At 50.0% G+C, this 19,717-nt stretch overlaps 1 long non-coding RNA gene across 1 annotated transcript; it reads left to right on the top strand.

Moving 5' to 3' along the window:
- The first annotated feature begins 15,791 nt into the window (after positions 1 to 15,791).
- Positions 15,792 to 18,362, top strand: LOC110197202 (uncharacterized). The gene is made up of 3 exons (XR_002321421.2): positions 15,792 to 16,161; positions 16,284 to 16,371; positions 18,219 to 18,362. It is a non-coding gene; the product is annotated as an uncharacterized LOC110197202 (long non-coding RNA).
- Positions 18,363 to 19,717: the final 1,355 nt, after the last annotated feature.

Raw genomic sequence — 19,717 nt, 5'->3', positions numbered from 1 at the left:
TCTTCCCTGAAGCTTACACCAGGCTCTTCCTCTGGGAGAGGTGGCCATAAGATTACCCTCCAAGGGGGGCTCAAATACTGCCAAAGGTTAGAGGCACTGAGGAACAGACACACACTAGTCGTAATTTCTTAACTGAGACAGCAGAACTCCATCTCTTCATTGTCTCTAGAGTAGTAGAGCTGGAACATCACAAGGGAATGAAGCTGCTTTCTTTAGTGATAATTTAATAATAATAATAGTAAACAATAAAGAAATAATAAAGAAGGAACGATCAGGCAGAACTCCCATGGTCGATGACTCTAGAATTTGCAGGGCTTAAGGATGCTGATTTGTCATCAACAACGAGTCGCTTAAGAAGGAATACGTGAAGAGTCAAGCAGAAATGAGGCCTTTGGTTTCCAGGGATGGCCCCTCGGCCTCCAGGCCTTCTTTTGGCCTCAGTCACTCAGCTCTTCTGGCTTGTTTTTTTCCCTTCTGTTATTCAGCAAGACTCATTCCATAGGAGCACCTGTTCTTGGCAAGATTGTTCTGACTCCTTCTTGTCTGTTCAATGGTCACCCCATTCAAATCTCCCTGATTTGGGCTGGCTATGTAAGTACATGTGGAGGATAGAATAAATGACAAACATGAATTTTTGAGCCCAATGTTCAGTAAAAATGCATCCTCAAGTCGGCTCTGATCAAAAAACAAGCAAAAAGAAAAAAGATTGCTTAGCGAAGGCCTTTAAAGGACCTATTTCAATTTAAGGGACCTGCTTCAGTGAATGCTGTAAGATGGCATAATTAGTATAGTAATAAGTGATTAACAAAGTCCTTAATTAGGGTTCTGATTTTTCATTCAAGTCACCAAACACTTGCTTCAAGCCTCCTAGTACAAGGCACACTTCTACCGCCAGTACTAGCCTCCTGTTTGCTTAAAGTGAAGTAGCCTGAGTGGTCCTGGGCGCTGCAGCCGGTCGGCAAAGGAGGACATATCTGTGCGTCACTAGTCCATGCGGACTGCGCACCTTGGCTCCCTCTCTCGGGGCACAGCCTCCGTCAACACTGTTCCTTAATGACAAACCTCAGCAAAGCCCTGCGAGATTGTCAACATTACCCTCCTTCCTAGGCCTACACGAAGGGCCCGAAGGAGGGAGCATCTCTACTCAAGACACTAGTCCCAGGAGCTCGGGCAGCCTGGAGCTGGGTCCATCCTGGATGGAGAAGCGTGCCGTTCCCTCCTTGTTTCTCTCCTCTGGCCCTGCACACCCAGACCCAGCCCTAGATGGAAGCCAAAACCAGAATAAAATCTGTGCAAAGATGAGCTTTCCCCTGGGGCCCCCATCTCTCCTGGGCAGGATCACAGCCTCTGCTTTGTGGGAGAGGAAGATAAATGAGTATTTCTGTAAATAGGCAACTTGGGGCATTCCAGCCAATGGGCTTAATAAGCCTTCTCAAAGAGCCCAATTATTTGTGCAAAGCCCACCGAGTAAACAGGGCCTAGCCAGGGCTGTCATTTGTCCGACTGTAATTAGCTGCATTTCCTTTAGTAATCTGGAAAACCCTCAAAAGCAGGCAGACCTATCATTGGCGCGATGGGATAATTACCCAACATCATTCGTACAAAACTGTTAAAAGTAAAAATGTCCTATGATTTCCTTTGATGTCTAAAGAGGAATAATTAATCCAAAGACATGAAAAAATTGGTGGAATTTAAAATACAAAACAAATGTAGCCCGGTTAAGATGCAGAGTTTCTTTCCCGGATACTTGCCAAGGTGCCAAACTAAAATGGAGCTTTGCAGCCTCGCTGTCCCTGAACGGCTGAAGCATCAGGGAGGGCTGGTGAATGAGGGGGCAGCCCTGGGCCCCCATGGCCCACATGGCCAACGGGCAAGGGGGGCTCTGAGGGGTCTGGCACAAAAAGAACCTCGTGGGGGGAAACTGTGCCCCATTCCAACCTGGTTTGTCAGAATACAGTCAGAGAGGCATTAGTATGAGAATGCTAGGATCCCAGTATTCTCTTCGGGTTTCTCATTATAATCACAGGAGTGTGGATCGGTGGAGACTTGGAAGCAGTAAGACCTGGCTTTAAATCTCACCTTGGACACTAACTATATGACCATGAGCCAGTCATTTATGTGTCTGAGCCTCAGTTTCCTTTTGTGTGACATGAAGCTGTCAGCTTAGCTGCCTCTGAGGGTCTCCTACAGCTCTAAGTCGATCATACTCTCCTCTGCCCAACCAGGCTGTCCTCTTCTCTGGGTTGGGCACCCGGTAGGCTTGTCAAAGGGCCGACAATGTGAGGAGAGGCAGGGACCTTGGGGAGCAGTCCCATAAATGACCTTTGTTGTGACTCCCTCCACAACCACCGGATGATTTTACATTTATCATCTCATTTTGTCCCACGGGGGATGTGAACGTCAGAGAGGAGAATGCTGAGGTTCTAAGAGGCCCTCAGGGCCTTCCAGCCTCCTCATCTATAAAGCAGAGGCTTTGGTCTAGATCATCACTAAATTCCCTTCCCACTCTAGACAGCTTTGGCGGAGCTGAGCCTCAAATCCAGGTCACCCGACTCCAATGCTCAACTCCGAGAGAGGTGAGTGACGCCCTAGAGTCACCACTCAAGGTTCCATTTCTACAGCCCTTAAAGGGTTGAGAACTGCTTTCCAAACATCCGTCCGCGGGGGGGATTTGACAGAGATTCTGAGAAGTTGTGCCTTGCCCGTGATCACATCGTCTACAAAGACGACGGGCAGGTCCCACTCTCTATCTGCAACACGATTCTGCTTCTTGTACAGTGGCTCCGACGAATAACGTCCTTGGGTTCTGAAAGAACTAGGTTTCTGAGCCTTTGTCTGCAGTGGTTGAAAGACGACGGAGAGTGGGAGAGGGGCCACGGGGCTGGAGAAGCACAGGTGTCTCTTTGATTTTCTAAGAAGGGAAAAGAGCGGAACCTACAAGTTGTTGTTTCTGACTCCTCGTGACCCCATTTGGGGTTTTCTTGTCAGAAGTACTGGAGGGGTTGGCCATTTCCTTCTCCAGCCCGTTTTACAGATGAGGAAATGGAGGCAAACAGGGTGAAGTGACTTGCCCAGGGTCACACAGCTAGAACGTGTCTGAGGCCGGATTTGAACCCAGATCTTCTTGACTCTGTGCCACCCAGCTGCCCCAGAACCTACAGACTAAAAGCCAGTTGATTCGCTTTCGGTTCCTTACAAGGTTCTAGAATGAATTATTCATGGGAAGGCTTGGGAACCTCTGGAAAAAGAAGCAGTGATTACAGTGAACGAAGAGGTCTCCATTGAGAACGGGGCCGTGCTAGACTGAACGCCTCCTGACCCAGACCACGGAACCCTGGGCTCACAGATTCAGAGCTCAAAGGGCCCTGGAGGCCATTGAGTCCCAAGTCCAAGATTGGAGGAAGCGTCCAACCCCCGAGTGCCCTTGAAAAAGACTAGGGGTTTACTGGACTCTGGGCAACAGAAGCTAGTGCGTTCAGAGAAACCAAGTGGCCAAGAGGAGGGAGATGAGAGCCTCCTGCCCCCGCCACGCTCAAACCTTACCGCGAGCAGCGTGATCCGTGTCAGCACCACGTCTTGGGAAAGTCAACGTGAGGAGGGTCAGAAGTTAACAAGGCTGGTGAAAACTCTTGAGTTCATGACACAGACACATCAGTGGAAGGAACTGGGAAGACAGATTAGGAAACTGAGTCTCATGGTACACCCAATAACTGCCTTTTAGTATCAAAAGGGCAGTCTCCTGGATGGGGATTCAGTCTATTCTGCTTGGCCACAGAGGACAGACCCGGGAGCAGTGGATGGAAGCCATTGGAGGAATCCTGGTGTCATGGCCAGGGGACTGGACTTGGAGGCGGGAAGACCTGGTTTCAACTCCTGCCTCGGCTAACACCTGGGTGATCCTGGGCAAATCAATCAACCTCTCTATGCCTCAGTTTCCTCACCTATAATGTGAGGGGAGAAGAGCTGGACTCAATGACCACCAAGGTCTCTTCCTGCTCTAAATCTATGTCCTGTGATACCTAGATAGTCAGAGAGACACCTAGAAGGCCAGATATCTACCTAAATATATACAATGTTTATCAGGTACTTACTATGTACCATGCTGGGAACGCAAATCCAAGCAAAACAAGACCATTCCTGACCTCCAAGAGTTTGCACTCTAATGGGGGAAGGCAACAGACGAGAGGGAAGAGGTGGGAGGGGAAGGGCAATCCTGCTTTGAGACAGGAGATAGCAAAGTCAGGAGAGTCAAGAGGGGAACCAGAAGAGGAGTGAGTATGGCTGGCTTGGGTATTTGATGGAATAGTGGTCTCAAGCAGGGACTCACCCACCAGAGGAGAGGGCCGTAGGGTGGAGGCATCTCCAGGGTGAGAAGGCAACAAAGTTAAGAGAGGCAGCAGAGGAGCCAGGAGAGAATGGTAACCCACCAAGAGCCACATTTGGACCTGATTTGGAAGGGACCCCCAAACTGCCAAACAATTAAAGCAATTAAAAATTGAGTGAGCTGCCTGGGAGAGAGTGAGGTCTCCTCACTGGGTGTCTTCAGGCAAAGGAAGGAAGGGACGGGATGCATTGGGAAGGGGAAGGTTCTCTTTCAACTACAAGTTGGACTCAATTCCTCTGGGATCCCTTTCAGTTCCATTGGTCTATGAAAGCCTAATGCAACAAATCCTCGATTTGGAGGCTAGGGCTCTAGGTTCAAGTCCTGTCTCCAGCCTTTGCTAGCTTTGCAGTGTTCGGCTTCCTAAAGCACCTCAGTTTCCTTATGAGTAAAAAGCAGATGACAACGTCTGCTACACCTGCCTCACAGGGTTGCTGTGAGACCCTTGTGTCTATAAAGAGTTCTGTGAGCCTTGCAACCTGGCATCAATAGGAAATGAAGCCTCTTTCTGCCCTAATTTTTTCTATGATTATTGGAAGCCATATTTTCTTCTGGATGTCAGACCCTATGATATGATGGTCCTTGAGAACTGGACCTGTGACTTACTTAATCTTTGCACTCCCAAATTGGAGCATGGGATACTGCATGGAACAATTACTCAAGTTTTCCTGAGTTGAGTTGAAACAAATCGAACTGATTTGATTTGAATTGATTTAAATTGGTTGAATTGAATTCGATCAATAAACAAACATTTATTTTGGCCTCCTGTGTGCCATGCACTGTGCTGGGAATACAAAAGTTAAAATAACGGGTTTGAAATAAGATGTGCCGAGCTGAATTGAAGGGGATTCTGTTGAGTTGAATTGAACTGAGCTGAGCTGATCTGAGTCCAATGATTTCGTAGAACCAATTCTAGCCAGAGGGTGGAGAGAGCGATAGGCTTCTGGTGTGAGTTGGGGAGCTGTCTGAGGTGCTTAAAGCTGACCATTGTACTGACATACATAGTCAAGAAGCTCCTTTCCAAAGAGGTGCACCACCCATAGTCACACCGTATGTGTATGTCTGGAAGTGAGTCGCTTATGCAGAGGGAGGTCTCTGAGCCTCAGTTTCTTCCTCCTCTAAGATGGCGGTAGTAGGGCCCACCTCACAGGCTTGTTAGTATGAAGCTCCAAATGAGACGATGGACACAAAGTAGATCTTTGGATGTATTGGGCAATTCATCAAGCTACCAGCATTTATTGAGTAATTGTTGTATACCGGGCTCTGTGTTAAGCAGCACATGTTTATGACCTAGTATTGCCATGTTCCTTTTATTCTTTCTCCACATTATCAATAAATCCTAAATATTTGTCATTGAAATGAAAAAATCCAGCAACTTCAACTAGAGAAAAATACAATTGATCCGAGAGGGTCAAATGACTGAAAAAAGAAAGTGAAGTAAATATGAAAAACTAAACTTTTTGTGGATCTAAATCATCTCCTTCTTGATTCCAGCTTGTTCTCACTTTTGAGAGGTCTCAGGGCTGTTGTGTTGACTTTGAAGCATGTTTTAGATTAGCAGACCAAACCATCTCTGCCCTCAAGAAGCTTAAATTCTAGGGGGGGCAGGGATCCAGTAAGGATGTGAAATATATGCAGAGTAAGTGCAAAATAGTTTAGAGGAGGAAAATACAGATAAAGTTGGGCTTTGAAGGGAGATACGGATTACAAGTCGGGTGTGTCAGGGACAAGGACAGCCATGATGATGGTGGTGGCAGTAGTGATGGTGTCTGCCTATACACAATGCAATCCAACTTGAAGCATTTTATGGAACAATTTCTGTAAACAGGACCTGTGCTAGGTGCTTGGAATAAAAAGACAGAAAAGATGTAGGCTATGATGCCGAAGAGCTTATACCCCACCGCATGCATTCATTTGATTGTTAGAAGGAAGTTATAAGTGAGCAACGGTCCCACTCGGCACACTCTATGCACAGAGCCCAGTCTGCTCCATAGTGGGGCTATCCTGGCAATAGGCTGTTGAGTTGGAACCCTCCACCCCAGCTGGCATTCACTCTATGGGGCACAGGGGAAGTCTGAATGAGAGCTGAATTTAGACATGGAGATGTTCCCCATATGCTCCAAAGAGCACCAGCCTGAGATGTTGCTGGAAGTCATCGAGAAAATTTGCACTGTGTAAAGAGACGTCCCTCCATTTCCTCTGGCAGCCAGAAGAGAGGGCTCAGGAAGGGACTGCAATTTTCTTCAGAGGTAGCTGTCAGCAACTTCCTCCCTGCAGAGTGGAACCATCCCCACATCTGTCCCTGGGTCCAGGCTTCCCACCACCAGCAGAGCCCAAGGCTGAGACTGTTTGGCCCCCTCCTGGCCCCAGGGAGCCAGCTTTAGTACCCAACCACACAGCCAGGGATGCAGGGCATGGTGGGGTAGTAATGGGGTGGAGGGCAGGTGTTGGTTGGGGGAGGGTCATCTGCTGACAGCCAGTCCGTCCGAGCTCAGCATGGCTGGCACTATATCGGAAGCTCAGTCGCTGCCTTCTCCAGATGCCTCCTCTGAGCTCTGCCCTGCCAAATTATTTTCTTTTCCTTTGACCAGAAGAAACTGTGAGTTCTCTCCTGCTTCTATTTTATTCTGTTCTATCATTAATCAATAATTAATCTTTTAAAGATCTCAAAGCACAGACTCCTGGAAACAGAAGGGATGCCAGGTTCTTCTAGATCAACCCAGACTGGGCCAAGAACCCTTTCTGGAATGTCCTCAACAAGTGGCCACCCAGGCTGGCCTTGGACACTGCCCTCCACTGAGGGAGAGAGCGCTCCCTGCCAGAGCAGCCCTGGCCACTTTGGGACAGTTCTCACTGTGAGGAGGCATTCCCTGACACCCAGAGCAGTCATAACCCTCACCTGCGGCTCCTAATTCTTCTCTCGAGGTCCAAGCAGAGCAAGACAAATCCCCCTTCCAGGTGCAGCCCTCCCAGAACTGGAAGGTCACGGTCAAGTCCCCTTTAAGTCTTCTTTTGTCCAGTCTGAGCATGCCCAGTTCCTTCAACCCCTCCACAAGTAGGAAGAACCTTGCCTTCCTGGTCACCCACCTCTGGACACCATAGTTGAGCAACGTCCCTCCTAATACGTCAAGCCACGTTCCTCCCCTCCCCTCTCTTCTCCTCTGCCCTCTTCTTCTGTCCACTCCTCTTCTCTCCCCTCCCCTCCCTTCCCCTCTCCCTTCCTCTCCTCTCCTCTCCTATCTTATCCCATCCCAACCTATCTTAGCCCATCTCATCCCATAAATGAAAAGGTATTAGCCAACTGCCAGACACTGGGCTGAATCCTGGATGTATAAACACAAATGCAAAGATGACTTTTGTCCTGTGTTAGAAGGAGACAACATCTAGGGAAGTGGCAGCTAGAGAAAGAGATTGTGGAGAGTACAGAGATGGCCAATGGAGATGTAAGGGCACAGAACGACATCTCCTTTCCACTACCAATAGCACTATTAGTGTGCTTATACTCTGGAAACAGAAAAGAAGACGGGCAGGGAGAAGGCAGAAGGCACAGGTACAATGTGCCTGGTGGGAAGACGGGCAGGGAGAGGGCGGAGGGCACATGCACAACGTGCCTGGTGGGAAGAGGGCAGGGAGAGGGCGGAAGGCACATGCACAACGTGCCTGGTGGGAAGAGGGGCAGGGAGAGGGCGGAAGGCACATGCACAACGTGCCTGGTGGGAAGAGGGGCAGGGAGAGGGCGGAAGGCACATGCACAACGTGCCTGGTGGGAAGAGGGGCAGGGAGAGGGCGGAAGGCACATGCACAACGTGCCTGGTGGGAAGAGGGGCAGGGAGAGGGCGGAAGGCACAGGTACAATGTGCCTGGTGAGAAAATGGGCAGGGATCTCACCTGAATAAAACATGCCTGTATCCTGCCCACATGTGGCAGGCACTCACTACTCAGGGCAGTGGGAAGCCAGGACAGGAGCTCCAGAGCTGAAAGGGGGAGTCCCTTGAGGACTGGTCTCTGGTTATCCTGTCCCATCCATCACCTCCTCTCCCATCTCATCCTGTCCTACCTTAGTTGAGTTATCACTGGTTATTATATAATTGTTACATAATACTGCAGCTAGGTGGCGCAGCTGATAGAGCTCCTTTCTTGGAGTTAGGAGGACCTGAGTTCAAAATCAGCCTCAGACATTTGATACTTACTAGCTGTGTGAGCTGGGCAAGTCACTTAACCCCATTGCCTAGTCAAAGAAAAAAATTAAATTCTGCCCATTTTTTATGAACTATAGCCCCTGCCCAGATTTTTCAAAGCCTATGAGTGAATTATCTTTGTGTTTCATTTAGTCTATTACACTGCCTTAAATGTCCAGTTCTGCTTATAAAGATGAAAATCAATCATTTCAACCCACTTTCCGCAGTGCCTTCCGCCCTAAAGAATTAAAAATTTTAATCGCATGACAATTACACCTCATATTTCTTTAGGCCTTTAGATTCACCAAGGTGCTGACACACCCATTATCTCATGAGATCTTCCCAAGAAACTGTGAAGGGAGGGAGGGAGGGAGGCAAGACAGGGGCTATTCTGCCCCCTAGATGGAAGAGGAAACCAGGCAGATCTCTTCAGCTCTTGGAGGCCCAGACCCATGATACACTGTGGCAAACAATGAGAATCCAGGCCTCCAGACTCCCTAGCGTCCAGGATTCTTGGCTCTAACCATCTTAAATTAGATGGAAAACTTTTTCCTTTGTTTCACTGTGTTTATTGGAAATACCTCCTGAATTGAAAGCAGAGAACGTCAGGTCTCAGACAGTATCACCACCATAAGTTATCATCTATTACCCAATTACCTTCTAGCTCTCGCCTCTCCATCATCACCGCTACCCCCAACCCCACCCCTACACTTGGCTTCAGTCAGAATATGAGACCCAAAGAGGCGTGGGGGTGGGGTTGAAGAGGCAGCTTTCTGTTAGGAATGGCGCAGGTCTCCCCTGATTCAAATAATCTTTTTTGACTCTAGATATGTCGAAGCTTGGAACACAGAAGGTATCATGTCATCTCCAAGATGGAGAGAGTCCACAGGCCTGGATCCTCCGATGACCCAATTGATGGGAGGAAGGTGAGAGCAATTCCCCTTCTCCCCTCTTTGGGCTTTCCCCCATAATGTGATCTTCCATTCCCCACCTGCTGAAAGGCCTTCTGTTTTTATCTCTAGGTCCGAGGGGCATGACCAACACAAGATGTTTCCTGTGTAGTATCAGTGGCTGCATCCAAAGGCCATGGCCTTCTAACCCTCTCAAGGTGATGGAGGATTTATTGCTATATTGTTGTAAGGTTGGATGAAAGCTCCTGACAACCCCCTCTATGCCTCGTTTATATTCTGGGTCTTGTAGATTAGGTCTAGGAGGTGGGAGGGGGGCTCCCTCCCTTGCATAAAAAGAAGAGATGCCAAACAGGATCACCTGGAGAGTGCCTTTCACGACCTCCCCAAGACTCCCCATCTTTCACTGACGCAGAACATGACCCATCCATGCCTTCTCACTCCCAGCTATTCTTGTCCATGACTCCCCCAAATCCTCCAAGTCCACCCAGTGGACTCTGTCTCTGTACTGACCAGCTTCCTAAAAAATCCTTGCTGTGCCGATGCAATGGAGAAGTGTCCCGTTGGAAGACTGGCCATCCAATCCAACCCCTACAGGAAACGAGCCCTGACTCAGACATCTACGACAGAGCGCTTCTTGCTGGGACCCTCCCTCAGCAGCCCATTTCACTGGGGACAGCTCCCCTTGGACAGAAGTTTTCTGTCATTTGGCTTGGTTTCCACTCATGTCAAGTCTTCATGGTCTCCACCTGTGGCTTCTAGCTCCAACTTCTTGTTTGTCCTTCATCCTCGGAGAGGACCATGACATCAGGAAGGTGATGTCACAACTTGCGGGAAACTAGATTTAAATGAGGCAGGGCTGTGCACCATCACCAGCCTCACCCTCTCCCCTGGAGCCACCTGGGTCCAGTGGCAAGATATGGATCAAGATGACTGGAGATGGTCCCGAATGCAGTGGGAGACCTTGGCCTTCTTAAGCTAAGATCTTTTCCAGGTCTCAATTTGTCTGAGGCAATGCCCATTCAGTGATTAAGGTGAGATAAGAAATGAGACAAAGAATGGCCTCTTTTACCAAGAAAGAAAGGAAGAAAAAGAAAGAAAGAAAGAAAGAAAGAAAGAAAGAAAGAAAGAAAGAAAGAAAGAAAGAAAGAAAGAAAGAAAGAAAGAAAGAAAGAAAGAAAGAAAGAAAGGAAAGAAAGGAAGAGAAAGAAAGAAAGAAAGAAAGGAAGGAAGGAAGGAAGGAAGGAAGGAAGGAAGGAAGGAAGGAAGGAAGGAAGGAAGGAAGGAAGGAAGGTAGAAGAAACCGTGTTGGGTTAATTGGGTCCCAGGTGGGCAGCTGCTACTACTCACAGCTTATTGATTGTTGTTTGTCCTTCATTCTCAAAAGAACCAGGAAGCTCAATAAGGCTCGCCACTCTTCCATGTGACAAATTTCCAAATACTTAAAGACAGTCATTAGCCAGCCAGTCAGCCAATAAATATTTATTAAGCACTTACCATGTACCATGTAGGGGGATACAAATACAAAAAGGAGAGACAGTTCCTGCCCTCATAAGCTTACTACCTAGTAGGGGAAACAACCTACAAAAGGAAACGGAAAAGCATCATGAGGGCACACTGGAGACGTTCAAAGAAAGAGGGGAATGCAGAGATGCTGGCCTGGACACCGGGCTTCAGTGGAAGGAGGTTCTGGCAGGAGCCTTCACTCTCCACTCAGGGGCTCTCAGGGGCAGAGGATGGGTACCGATGAGGTATGAGTGCCTCAGTGATCTGGCAGGATGATGAGGTCCCTGGAGGCATGATGGAGAGGTCCAAAGGAGTGAAGTCTAGATTTCTCTTTTCCAGGCAGGGATATCTATCTATCTATCTATCTATCTATCTACCTATCCATTTATCTATCTATCCACCCATCTATCATTTATCTATATATCTGTTTACCTACCTATCCATCTATTCTTCTATATCTATGTATCTATCCATCCATCTATTCATCTATCATCTATTTACCTACCTACCCACTCGTCTATCTATCCTTCTATCTCTATCATCTATCAATCTCTCTATCTATTGATCTATCTATCCTTCTATCTATCCATCATCTATCTATCCATCCATCCATCCATCATCTATTTGCCTACCTACCTATCCTGTCTATCTCTCATTTATTTCCCTCTCTCTACCTACGTACCCATCTATCTATCATTCCATCTCTATCATCTATCAATCTCTCTATTGATCTATCTATCCATCCATCCATCCATCCATCCATCCATCCATCTATCCATCTATCTATCCATATATCTATCTGCTTACTGAGTGAAAAGGTCTTCCTCCATCTGGTCTCACCCTAGTAAGATAGCCTAGCTGAATGACTCTCATTCCACTGAAAGGGTATGGGCGTGATCCTTTCTCATTCATTCCTTCCCTTCCCTCAGTAAATTTGCTAAGTAAACTTAGGCACGTAAGAAGCCCAGTGGATAGAATGCTGGGCCCGATGTCCAGAGGTCTGGCATTGGACATTTACAGGCTGTGCAGCCCTGGGAAGGTCACTTGATTGATGTCTACCTCAGTTTCTTCATCTGTAAAATGAGGGTGATAATACCACCTACCTCCTAGAGTTGTGAAGATAAAATGAGATAATGTTTGCAAAGTGTTTTGCAAACTTGGAAGCCTTATTTAAATAGCAGCTATCATCATCATTGTGGCTGTTATTTTTGTTGCTGTGTATCTGTGCCCAGCCCCATGCCCAGCAAAGATGAGGCCTTCTCCAAAGCTCCCTTGGTGGCATGACTCTCAGTTGGGGGTGCCCAGGTAGAAAGACTATGTGTGAGATGGACTGCCAGTGGCTCAACGGGCACCAGAATAGCTCGCTAGCCTCTGAGACAGTCAGCTCACTGGTTGGTGAGGCATGTGCTCTGAATTAGCCAGACTGAGTCCTCCAGCCTTGGGGAAGAGAGCTCCTGAATAATTTGATGGGAAACTTGGTGGTCATTGTATTTTCATGAGTTGTCTGTTCAAAGGCAGGCTGGGGGGTGTCTGGAGAAGGAACAAGTGGGTGTGCGTGGGTGTGAGTCCTAAGGAGAGGGGAGGGGTCAGGAGGTGAAAGACTTCTCTTGGCTTTGCAAGCCAGGGACTCAAGGACAAGCCTTGGGGCTGAGCCCCCATCCCTTCCTCTGCCTCACGCCCACTGCCTCCCTCTCTGGGTCTCTCTGTCATGAGCTGGTTGGGTTAAATGACCTCAGAGACTTCTCCTGCCTCTGACTGCTGGGTTCTAAGCTCTCACAGTGCTGACATTTCAAGTTCTATCTTCTAATGCTCTTCCAGCCTCTGTCTCCTGGGTTCCAGATTCTAAGGCTCCTCACGGTTTTGACAGTCTAGGTTCTAAGTTCTAAGGTCTTGCCCAACTCTGACGTTTTGGGTTCTATGTCCAGCCATGTGCCTCGGAACTCTGCATACTCATAGGCCATGCGTCCTCTGCAGGTTCAACAGTACATTGATTTTTGACCCCCAAACTAGAGAAAATTCCCATCTGAAAGTCCAGGTGTATGAAACAGTCTGAGGCAAGGGCTCCAGGTTCACATTTTTTTTTTCTGTTCTCAGAGAATCCCAGAGAACTGCATGGGCTATGGAAGACATTGCAGGGTTAGTGGGTCCAATGTTACCCCAATTTCTCCGAAAGGAGGTCTCCAGGGGCTCTTCTGGGTGATTATGTAATAAAACCACCTCCAATTTCTCCAGCGCTTCATACCCAGAACCTCACATGGTCTTCCCAAAGGTCCTAGGAAGCAGGTGGTAGAAATGGCATTGTCCCCATTCCGTAGACTAGGACCCTGAGGCTCTGAGGTTCAGGTGATTTATCCAAGGCCATATGGTTAGCAGCAGAGCTAGCACCCAAACTCCAGTCAGATCACAGGACTGGAGGATGTTTGAGGGATCATTTAGAACCACATCTTTATTTTATGGAGGAGAAAACTGTGACTGCAAATTTCTGACCCCAAACCACACAAGCAGAGGATTCAAACCCAGGGCTTTCTTCACTGCCCCATAGTGCCACTGGCAGCTCCTGGGTAACTCAGCTCCCGTCACTCTCCATGGGGTTGCCTGGCTCTGGTGGTTGGGACCTGCAGCCAGGAGGCCTTGGGCAGCCAGTGAGTCATGGAATTTCAGAGCAGGAGGGACCCCGAGGGGGCATCTCATCCCAGTGAATGTACAAACTGACCCAGCTAAAATCCCCCCTCCTACAGGAAGCCTTCCCAACCTCTGAACTCCAGCACCTTCCCTCTGCTCAGGATTTCCTATTTTTCCTGTACAGAGCTTGCTTCGTCTATATTTGTCTGCATGTGGCCTCATTAGACTATAATTAGACTCATTAGACTATAAACTCCTTGAAGTCAGGACCTATCTTTTGCCTCTTTTTGTATCCCAAGTGCTTAGCACAGTGCCTGGCACACAGCAGGCACTTAATACATGTTGACTGATTGCTGGAGAAGGCTGTGTAGCAAAATACTCAGGCCCACGAGTTCAGAATGACTCCACCAATCAATTAATAAGCATCTATTAAGGCCCTACTGTGCTCCGGTCCCCCTGTGGGGACATGAAGCAAGGTTAAAAGCCTCACCTTCCTGCCCTTGGCTTCGCCGTTAGAAGGGGATGCTGTGTCCCACTTCCCTCCGTTTACTGGAACCACCTGGACTCTGCCACCTCTGCCAGATGAAGGGTGCCCGGAAAGTGGCAGCCGAGGCCGCGTCTGTGTCTGCCTCAGGAGCTGGCCTGATCTCCAGCAGCGGCAACGACGGACGCAAGGTCTCCTACCTAGAAATTTACTGGCCACGTGAGCCTGGGCACGGTCCTTTAACCTCACTCAGCCTCAGTTTCCTGCTCTGTGAAGCAGAGATCACAATAGCCCCCACTTCCTGAGGCTGCTGCTAACCATCATGAGCTTCGTCCTTTTGCCTCGCTCGGCCTGTTTCCCCTCTGGTCCCAGCCCAAGGCTGGATGTTCATTGGGAGCCGTCCCAGCCATGATTCTCTCAGCCACGTGGGAGTGGGTGGCATCCTCCGTCAGAAGAGGCATCTCAAAGTAGCTGGGCTGTGCAGGAGGTAGAGACGGGAATGACTCACAGAGTGGCTCCATCCCCACTTGGCCCAGGCCCCAAAGGGCCTGGGTGTCTTCCCAGCCTCCGCCCTGCTGCCTCAGGTGGGTGTAGACCCGCCTCCGTGGACCGGGATTCCTTTCATCTTGACGCAGAACTGGTCATGAGCTCTCCCTCCTGGCCTCGGCCGTCTGCTGCCCATGTGACTCCAGCTCCATCTTCTCTGCCCATGTTCGTCCTAATGGAGCGACCGCCCACATGTCTATAGCTTTGGACGGTTTGCCAAGAGCATCACATGACATCCATTACCTCATTTAGCCCTCCCAACAAAGCCACGAGGTCGATGGTATTATTATTATCCCATTTTACAGACAAGGAAACTGAGGCCCACCACTGCCATCTGCCTGTGGTCACACAGAGTGTCAGAGGTGGCATTCGAACTCAGGTCCTTCTAAGAGCAACACCAGCTCCATGACCTCACCCTGCCTTTGCACCTGAATAATGGTCCCCTTCTATAGTTTTCTGCCTTTGAGAGGAGGCCTCTGCCTTTGCCCTGGGTGGTTTGTTTGAAGGCTTGTGATTTCACTGATGCAGGAAAAGCTGTGTAAGGAAATGCCCTCTATCAGTGCAGCTCAGCCCCAGCTCTGCCACTTATAATTCTCTAGGGCACTTGGAGATAAGTGACCTACCCAAGATCACCTGGCTAGGGAATGTCAAAGGTAGGATTTGAACCTGGATCCTCCTGGCTCTATTTCTTTAGCCAAGCTGCCTTTCATGGTCTGTTCCCAGGGCCTTAACCATAGGGCAAAAGGGAGCAGTTCTGAGAGAGAACAAGGGATGTGGCGTTAGGACCATCTGTCCAGCTTTCCCCGGCATCGTTCATGGGCTCTCAGCCCTGGAAGGTACCTCTGAAGTCATTGCATCCAGTCCTCTGACTTTACAGGTGAAGACACTGAGGTTCAGGGCTGAGAAGGAACTTCTCTGAGGTCACACACAGTGACTCCAGGACAGAGTAGAGCCTGGCTATCAGACTTCCTGTGTCCTCCTCCTTGGCCCAAAGCCCCTTCCACCCGCCCCCATCCTGTTGGCAGATGAAGCTCATCTCCCACCTCCGAAATGAGGGCCTCTGGACATCCTGTCCAGGGTTCCAGTGAGCCTCTCACCCCCTAATAACTGACCCCTTCCAGGTCCAGTGGGGCAGGTCAGAATTGCGGGCCAGAAAGCCTGGGCTGGCCAGCAGAGGGTGAGAGGCTCAGCTGGGCCTCCCAGGCCTGCTCAGATCCCTCCCTGCCTGCCCTCCAAGCCAGTCTGAGCAGCCTGGCCACCCCTCCCTGGCTCCTAGAAATCCCCAGGGGGCGGGAAGCGTGGCCAACAGGGCCCTGAGCTCAGCCTCACCCCTCCCTGGAAGGCAGCGATCATGAGACTTTGGAGAAACCCAAATTAGCCACTCTCCAGGCGAGAGTTTCCTCATGAATGTGGTATCTGTCACATCCTGCAGTACAGACAAGCCAGGCCTTTCAGACAGCTGTTGCAGCCTCCTCCAGAGCTGAGCTGGGTCCAGGAGATGTGGAAAAGCTGGTGCTCTGAGATCTCTGGACCGAGGTAAGTCCCTGCGGGCCCCTCAGCCTCATCGGACGGTCCTTGATTGCTGCTCGGCCCTGAGAGCTCCTTGTAAGGAGAGCCCCCACCCACCTTATGCTGGGAGGATCTCTTTCATCTTCCAGCCCTTGAAAGTGCTTAAAACCCTGCTGGAGCATTGTACCGGATGGGTCTGGTGCTGAACCTGTCTGTGCATCTGCTGGTGAGAAACAAGTAAGCAAGGCCTTCAGGGTTATCTCCACGAGGGGAAATGGGTACAGGGAGATTAAGTGACTTGCTTCAAGTCCTTATCAGTAAACATCTGGGAAGCCCTCCTGGACCTGGCACCATGCTTGGCCCTAAGCGATGCTCAGCTCATCTCACCCCTCAAAATCCCAGCTCCCTTCAAAGCAGAGGCCCGTGACCTTTCCTGACCCTCCCCCAACCCCCTCCCCAGTTGTTAATGCCCTCCACCCCAGCCCTGGGAATGTTCCACAGTGCTTTTCTAGAGAAGATGCAGTTGCTTTTCTGGATACGGGTGGTTTCTCCTGACAGGATATAACCCCCCCTGAGGGCAGGGACAGTTTTTTGTCCTTCTCCTCTCTCTAGTACGTAGTAGGCACTCAATAAATGCTCACTGCATTGGGATCTCATTGAATTGAAGCCCAGAGTCGTACGACCTTGGAGTCCAAATACCCAATGTGTTCAAGCCTGGGGTCCGTGGACCACCAGACCCTCCCTGTATCTCCCACCCCAGAACTCGGGAATTTCTCTCCTTACTCTTGCCAGAGAGGCAGTGGGCCAGGGCCTGGCCCCAGGGGTGTGTTGTGACCCTGCAGCAGGAAGGCAGGAAGCCTCCCCCAGCCAACAAAAAGGAGTAGACACCACCTTCTTGGCCCTTGGGTCCACTGAAGGAGACAAATGTGAAGGGGACAGAGTCCCTGCCTCGGGGTTCCCCGGTCTAGAGGAGAAAGCCATTGACAACTGGGACTTGGAGTCAGGAAGGGCCTGAGGGGGACCTATTCCCAACACTGACTGGCTGTCTGACCGTGTGTTGAACCCCTCTGAGACTTGGTCTTCTTATCTGTAAAATGGAGATAATCCCGAAAAGAGGAAAGGTGTGGGGTCAGAAGGATCAGATTGGAGAAGCTTGCTGAGCCTGGGAGGGCCTCAAAATGCCTGGCCAATGACTATTTATATCAATCCCATTCAAACCAAGAAATGCTCATTAAGGGCCAGGCACTGTCCTAGGCACAGAGGGATACAAAATAAATATTAGAGTTTCGCTGTCCTCATGGAGCTTGGTGGAAACCATATGTCCACAGAGAAGAAAATACGAAGTCTAGGCAAACCAATGTATTCCAATGGAAAGACGGCCACTGCCCGTCCAAGCAGGAGACCCTGGCCCATTACTGACCTCTGCTCCTTACAGACCTGCTATCTCCTGCTAGTGTGACCTCAAACATCAGGATGGGGGGGGGGCTGGGTAACCTCATCTGACAAATACAAAAGAATTGAGGGGAGGATGCCCTAACCCTGGGTGCAATAAAGAAAGACTTCCCAGAAGAGGGGGCATGGACGCAAAGCCTTGAAAGAAATTGGGGATTCTAAAAGGCCGAGGCGAGGAAGGAGCGAGTTCTGGGCCCATGCGTCAGCCTGGGTAAAGGCAGAAGCCAGGGATCAGAGCTAGGGGCACGCAGCTATCAATCAAACTGGGTACTAGTGGGAGAGAAAAGACAAGATCAGGAATATCCCTTACCTCTCTTGCCTTCTTATTTCTCAGGGCCTTATTATAGCTCTAGAGCTTGAAGAGACCTCAGAGGCCCTTGAATCCAACCCTCTCCTTTTACAGATGGGGAAACTGAGGCCTGGAGAGCCCAGGTAGTACAGAAAAGAGTCACATTCGAACTCGGGTCCCAGGACTCCAGGCTTGGTGCTCCTCCCACTTTGACACGCAGCCTTCCCACTAAGATGGGTGGCCCCGCAGAGAAGGGGAAGCCACTTAGGCGGGGGGCAAGCCTAGGAATCAGAAGGGCCTTCATGTCCAACAAGCACTTCCAATTCTTCATTCCTCGGTGCAGATACAAACACAACTTCTGCGCTGTCCACGCAAAGTGGCCCCAGAGACTCCATTTTCGTCAGAGCTCAGCAGGACTGCTCTGGGGACATCTTCTCCAGTGGAGTCTCAGCGTTCGCCCGTCCTACCAACCTGGAAAGCCTCCCACTGGGACCCTGGGAGGTTCCCGGGGGGGTCTGCTGGACCCTGGGAGGTTCCCGGGGGGGGTCTGCTGGACCCTGGGAGGTTCCCGGGGGGGGTCTGCTGGACCCTGGGAGGTTCCCGGGGGGGGGGTCTGCTGGACCCTGGGAGGTTCCCGGGGGGGGGGGGTCTGCTGGACCCTGGGAGGTTCCCGGGGGGGGTCTGCTGGACCCTGGGAGGTTCCCGGGGGGGGGTCTGCTGGCCGTGGAGAGCCTCGCTTACTCTGCTGGACAGCTCCCAAATCGGCACTGGCCATAGCAGGGATGACTCTTTTGGTCCCGGCCAGCTCATCCTCCAGGATGGAGGCATTGGGGGAGGACAGCCCCACCCAAACCAATAAATCCCTGAAATTCAGCCAACGCCCACCCACTACCCCTCCCTTCACCCAGATTCAGTGTGCAGGCTGCCCCGACTGCGGACCCTGCTGGGGATATTTGAACCTAATTTCTCTTTTACTTTATGTTTTATTTATGCTGGGGTTTGGGCTTTTTTTTCGTTGTTATTTTCTTTAACATCTGTCACTTCCTACAGAACCCTCCCCCACAGAACCCTCCCTTCAAAGAAGGTTAAGAAATAGTTAAACATGACAAACTAACTTTTCAGTGATGTTTGACAGCATGTATTCAGTCTTCCGCACCCATAGTCCACCACCTCTCTGCATTGAGGGGGAGTTACATCCCTGGCATCAGTCCTCTGGAAGCAAAATTGGTCATAGCATCAATCCAATCACTAAAGTGATTTTCCTCTGTTACTCTGGCCATCAAGAATGTCCTTCCCTTGGCTCTGAATCTGCCTGGCATCAGCTCAGAGGAATATGCCCAGGTTTCCCAGAGTTCCTTGTGGTCACCATCTCTTATGGCACAAAAATAGCCCTTCTCCAAGATTTCTACAGAGGTTTCTCAGCTACTGCCCTAGACCTGATGGGCGCCCACTTGGATTTCAGCTTTTCTGTGTGTCTGATTTCTCCTGTGACTGTGGCTTGGTTCTCTCTTAGGCAGAGAGAGGCACTCTGGGAGACAGGAGGCACATTCTAGCCAGGGTCCCCCAAAGGCCCGGAGGTGGTCATTTACCAGAGAAGAATCCAAAAAGTGCTGAATGAGGAAGTTAGACAGGCGGAGGGGAGAGAGGAAGAGAGATAGAGACAGACAGAGACAGAGGGAGAGGAAGAAACAGAGACAGCGAGAGATAAAAACAGAAAAGGGGGGGAGAGAGAAGAGAGAGGGGGAGGGGGAAGGAGAGAGAGAGAGAGGGGAGAGACAGAGAGAGGAGAGAGAGAGAGGGGAGAGACAGAGACAAAGGGAGAGGAAGAAACAGAGATAGAAA

Source organism: Phascolarctos cinereus, unplaced genomic scaffold (genome assembly GCF_003287225.1).
Source record: "Phascolarctos cinereus isolate Bilbo 61053 unplaced genomic scaffold, phaCin_HiC Scaffold_9;HRSCAF=440, whole genome shotgun sequence".
Taxonomy (NCBI): Eukaryota; Metazoa; Chordata; class Mammalia; order Diprotodontia; family Phascolarctidae; genus Phascolarctos; species Phascolarctos cinereus.
Note: the sequence above shows the minus strand (reverse complement) of the source record. Positions and strands in the feature narration are given on the sequence as shown.